This window comes from Oenanthe melanoleuca, chromosome 4A (assembly GCF_029582105.1).
Source record: "Oenanthe melanoleuca isolate GR-GAL-2019-014 chromosome 4A, OMel1.0, whole genome shotgun sequence".
NCBI classification, from domain to species: Eukaryota; Metazoa; Chordata; class Aves; order Passeriformes; family Muscicapidae; genus Oenanthe; species Oenanthe melanoleuca.
The window spans coordinates 16,036,399-16,042,562 of NC_079338.1; positions in this window are offsets into that span (position 1 = coordinate 16,036,399).

Below are 6,164 nucleotides of genomic sequence, written 5' to 3' on the forward strand. Positions count from 1 at the left end.
AATAGAGATTTAAACATCAGCACTTGTTTACTGTGCTGATAAGCACATTACAGAAAAAATTAGGAGTTAGGAATTCAGATAGGAGTAAGATCAAGTCTTATGTTCCTTATATTTATATTTCCAACTGTCCCACTGAGATTTTGATTAAAACTTCCATTGTGCAGCTCCTGTGCAATTCCACGGACAGAGCTGTCGTTTCTACTTTTTGACACATAAAAGAAATATAGCTGCAGAATTCTCACAATGCTGGATCATCCCTGACCTACATGTTGTGTGCTGAGGAACAAAGCATCACTATATTGGTTAGATGGGATAAGACAAACTCCCCTTGCACATCCTTTTCCTGCACACTCAGGAAAGTCTAACATCATCACGAAATCCTTTTGTTACTGTTTAATATAATTCTAGGACTGCACTGGAGCAGAGCTATTTCACTGTCAATGTCTCACTGTTTCTCAAGTGCTTAAGTATTTATCCCACCACAAAATGCTGTTGTTTGGTGCTGTGAGTTCCTGTTAGCTTCATTCATAAGATGCAATCAGTGCAATCCTATTTCGTGATGACAGTCATTATCCACTGGACCAGAAATCCTCCTTAGTACTTTTTATTTGACAAAAATGATTATTCAGGATCTTTAACTGCAAGGTTTTTCAGTCCCACACAACACCAAAATATTTCTCTGTAGTGTGCAATTTTACTATCAGCAAATGTAGAAATGAAATATGTAAGTATGAATAATTTTTATGGGAATTTCATGGACCTTGAGAAAATATCTTGCCATGTTTTTCTCTTTAGCTATTTAATTGCAATGTCATATTAACAGAAAGCAGCATACCCAATTCTGCATGGATGAATAAGCACATTCAATAAAGAAGATTTAACAGAGTAAATCAAACACTGGATTAAACATTTTCTGCATAACAGACCACAAAATGGGCATTCATTTTACCAATAGATCCTCTACATTAGAAACAAATAGAAATGCACACCAACGTAATTAAACTGCACATCCTGTGCCCTGATTACTGAATTTCCCTATATTTTGTTAAACTAGGTCTCATCAATTAGGATTTCCTAAATGCATTCCAAAATGCATACTGAAAAACTGAATGTAAATTTTTAAAATGTTTGGATTAAATAAATCTTTCCCTATGCTTTATGAAATAATTCCTACATATGTAATCCTATATATTGCAGAAAATTTATAGAATTTTTAGCAATAACAGTTCAAAAAGACACACAAAAATAGGATCTCACTTTTAGCAGTTCTAAATACTTTTTCTGTGAACAAATTTTCCAACTTTGATCTCAACCAAAACATCTCTCATAAAAACCTGATGTTTTACTGTAGGATTTTTATTTGGGATTTTCACATGTCCATAGAACTACCCTTGTTACTTTAAAGTTTCTGTAGTTAATATCTAACTCTACCAAAATGCTTTTCAGAAGTACAGTAATCTCAGCAAAATCTCATAAGCACTGCAAGTGTTTTTATTTTCCCAGGTAGGAACACTGAAGTCCAAAAGAAAATTAGGAAGAATCAGCGTTAGAATTCTGGAGTTTCTAGTTATCTTGAGATCTAGTCTCCCACCATTTGATCAAATGCTTCTTCCTCCAAAAACAAACAGCAAATGCTTCATATTCACTATGATGAATTTTAATTTTCTTGAGTTATGTAGTCTCTTTATCCTGCAGTGATTCCATGTGTGAAATCTCATTATTCATTCTATTGTTCCCTCAATGGATACAGAATTTAATTCTCCTTGAGTACCAGTTTGAATAAGGATCAGCAGCAGGATTGGGCCCATCAGCTGCCTGAAACATCCAGTGAATAACCTGATTTATCCCACTGGAATGGCTCATTAGTTCAGGCAGTGTTTGTGTGTGCTGCAGTTGTGCCTGGTTCTCCTCTGCAGTTCTGCACTTCCACAAGTGGCTCCCACTCAGGAATGCACCACCCTGATTGTTCATTAGCCATGAACAGCCTCACCACAGTCAGGCTTGTTTGGGAACAAATTATCGGTTTCCAGATTGATTCTAAACTCTCAGACAACTTTTATTCCAACTTCCTCTTTTTTACCATTATCTGGGTTTGTGTTCCTGTCACAGCTTGCAGTGGTCAGCCTCAATCATGCCCATGTAACTTGTGTGATATTTGTGGCATTGAACCCTGTACTGCAAAGCCCCAGTTGGATGCAGACACTCAGTTCCCATGGATGGGATGAATATTCTTGTGATGCAGGCTTTGGTAGAGCAGTGACCTTAATATATTTTTAAAACTCTGAATAATTAAACCGACATCCTCTACCTGAGGAGCTCTGAAACTCATTTTGAAGTTGCCCTTTTGATTAGTAAGTGGATAAATTATGGGATTGCTTAGGGAGACTGGAAAGAGAATTACATGTCACTTGACTTCTGTAACCATGCAAGGCAAAGAGCTTACTTTTTCATTCTTTAACGAATGACAATCTGCAAAAATTCTCTCATGGCAGTCAAAATTATCTTGTACAAAATGAGCACCAAGGAGAAAAAAACCCGGGATCATAGTTTTGACAAGGCTGCACTGCCAATGTAACTGGCAGAGTACAGAAATAAAGTTCCACTACAGCTACATTAAGGATTACCTATAAGTTTTATGGGTTTCCTAAAACTACAGGTGTCCAGGAAGAAGGAGAAAGTCTTTGCAGCAGCCCCGAGATTCAGGTTGGTTCAAAATCCAGGATGCCACAAAGCAGAGTTTAATTCTTTCTGTCCTGGCAGTTCCATTATTTGTCTATTCCAGCATCTAAAATCTTGCTCAATTACAATACTTCAGAAAGTGTCAGTAAGCACCAGAAAAGAGAAACAGACTGGATGTATAAGACTGCTGTATTAAGTTGTGTAATGAAGATTCATTAGGATTGCAATTTATTATGATTTAAGGAGGATTAAGTAAAGATGGATAAGTTTGTCTAATGACATTACAGTTACTGCATTCCTGCATTTGCAATATTACTGGAAGCAGTTTTATTGCATAGTAAGATTTTCAGACTTATGTTCTCTGAGTTTAGGAAAACTGTACCTTTTCCAACACATCTGGGAACTCTAGCTTATGTAAGAAATAAATCTCTTTTCTCTGGAAATATTCCCGTTCTTTTATATATTTTTTAAATTCATCTCTTTTGACTTGTTGCCAGTTAGTGAATGCAGATCCTTCAGCCATTAGTGCATATTCCTACTTCATTACAGTCAGCACAAGTTTTACCATGCAAAGTTCAGCCTCAACATCTTGGTCTTTTCTGTTTGATTAACAAACCATAATTACAGCTGAAGGTGAAATGTAGATTGCCTTAAACAGGAGATAGGAGCAGTTATTTTATTTCACCGAATTTATAGATATAAATATTTTAAAATGTGCCCATACAAATACTGAAAAAACAGGAATTATTCTGGGAGATGGATGCTACAGCAAATGAAACAAAATCAGCCAGCCACAGATTGGAAGTTTTGCATTTCCCTATTTGAGAAGAATGGCAAGTGCAAGATTATTGAGTATTTTTTAAACAGCAGCATTCTCCAGTCTTGAAAATCATAACTGGCACCTGGCTGAAATGAAAAGAGAGGATAAACCAAGACTTTAAGTTCTGAAACTGATAAAGGTCCCTTAGGAAACTCCCCATAAATATTATCATATAATTAAAAGGGTTTAAAGTAGTCCATAAAGTAAAGGAATTGATGTGTCTCATATGCAGTATTTTTGCCTAGACTTCACCAGAGAAACCATAAACAAAAGACTATAAAGGCCTCAGCTGAAATGAGTTTTTGCCAGCTTGGATTCTTGTGAAGACACACGTGTCACCAAGGACTCCAACACCAAACTGTAGCCAAGAGAATCTGAAAGTCAGGAATGAGTAACAGCCAGGGACTGACTTTCAGGTAAATCAGGCTATTGGTGATAACACTGCTAAAAATCAAATTAATACACAGCTACATTTGAAATTACGGAAGCAGGTGATTAAAAATGATAAAGCAAACACTGTTCCTACTTTGAGCAAATCTCTGTGGGAGGCTGATTTGCCTCAGTTCCAGCGCTGGGTCTGTCAGGGCTCCACTTGCAGCTCTGTGTAAAAGCAGAGATTTAGTTTGGGCTTTGCTGCTGCAAAACATTAACATTATCTGAGGGTACACCCAGCCAGGGAGGGGCTGCCAGCCCCTCTTCCTCTGCTTCCTCTGAAAGGGCATGTATGAAAATATCTGTCAGCTGCAGCAGGGTGATTTGGGACAGATTTTAGTTGTGAAAGAGCTGTGGCTAAAAAGAAAGTTATCAGTTTATAAACCAGGAATATGTGTAATCACCTCTTTAATAAGTGAATTTACTAAACTCACATGCAGCAAAATCCTTATTGAGCATTTCCCTCCCAATATTACAGTTCAAGCAAGTTATGTGTTTCAAATACTCTCTTTGGGATTTTAAAGCCAGAGAGTAGCAATAGTGGTGCACTGAAATCTTTAAGGCATTTGAAATGACATTATACTCAGCTTGCTCACAGAAATGAGACTAGCTCTTGTTTTTCTTTCAGAAGTTTTGAACTGGTGCCAGACTGTATGTATGTGTGATGCTTTTGAGAATTCAGGATGGACACTCAGGATTCAACATCCATTTTTCATTAATCCAAACATAGTATACTCCATGTAAATGCTGCCTTTTCTTCTGCACATTGCACTTATTAAACTTTAATTAAGCTATATATCTAGGAAAAGAATGCTCCTACTGTAAACAATATGTAGGCCAGCTATATTGACTATTTAATGTTTTTTAAGATGTTGGCATTTTAATCTGGCTTTGGGGGATGATATCTGCAACCTGAATTTCAACCCCATTGCTTTGATAACAGGGTTTTCTCCAGGCTGTATGTTCTTAAGAGTGATAATACACAAAATGAAAACAATAAAAGGTCAATTCTTGTAGTCTGAATAAGAACTTTAGGTTTGAATGTCATAAATCATAGTGCACAGTACTCATTAGAAAGTTGTACCACCTTAGCACCTGAGGAGCAGCACTTTCTCCTCTGTTTGATGGAGTAAATAAAGGAATAGGCTGTAGCTCCTCACACTGGGAATATTAATTCTATATAAAGACCCTCATTTCGACCCTTCCATTAAGCCAGAAGAGACAGAATTCCCACCCCCCCCCCCTTCAGAAGAATGCTGTGCTGTTGTCAATGTTGAGGCAGATTATTAGGAAGATTTGCAAGAATAACTACTTAAAATGGTCACATTCATTTTAAAGAAAAGAAATATAATTGGTATTTGCATGGAAGAAAATGGATGAATTTAAATTTTAGTTGATTATAATTATTGTCATCGTAATCATCATCATTATCTTTGTATGCCTAAATGACTGATTCAAAGAAGAATTTTTAACACATTTCACATGTCAGTGCAATTCTTTTCTGTTTTGTGCTTTAGTGCTTGGGGTTTTTCATTTGCTTTTTTCAGTCTGAACTTTTCATGGAAGCTATTGTAATTTTATTAAAAGGTGGAAAAATGTTTCAAAAGAAGTCAGATCTAGAACTACTACATACATCCTTTTTTTTCCCCAATAAAATGTAATCAAATTGTATAGAAAACCAGGTACATAAATACTATGAGATGACACTTTGAAATGCCCCTAAGAAAGAGATTTTAAATAGTGAGGTGCTGTCTAAATCTGGGGATGTTAAACAGGGATAGCTGCTCACAAATCAGCAGGTGAACTAATTGAAGTGGCCATGCATCCAGATGAGGGTATCATTCAAAAAGTCCATTAATGAACTGGGACTGTATGCAGACACTGAGCTCCTAAAGATTTCCAAAGTTCCTGATAACAGTTTGTATTTCAGCACTATGGGGTTTAATTCTATACTCCCTGGTAATGTTGCTACAGTAAACTGTGTATTCGACTACTAAATCTATATTGTGTGAGTTTATCAGTATTGACAGTTATGAACAGTTCAGATCCACAATATTTGTTGGTGAAAGCAGTTTGCTTTTTCCTGAGTTTATATCACATCAAATCAGAGATGAGCAATCAAGACTACAAATGCTGTATACTGTGCATAGCAAAATAAAAGTTTCATAATTCCCATTTCCCTGATGACTTTGAAATGACTATGAAAAGCATTTTGCAAGAGGGATCATCAAAG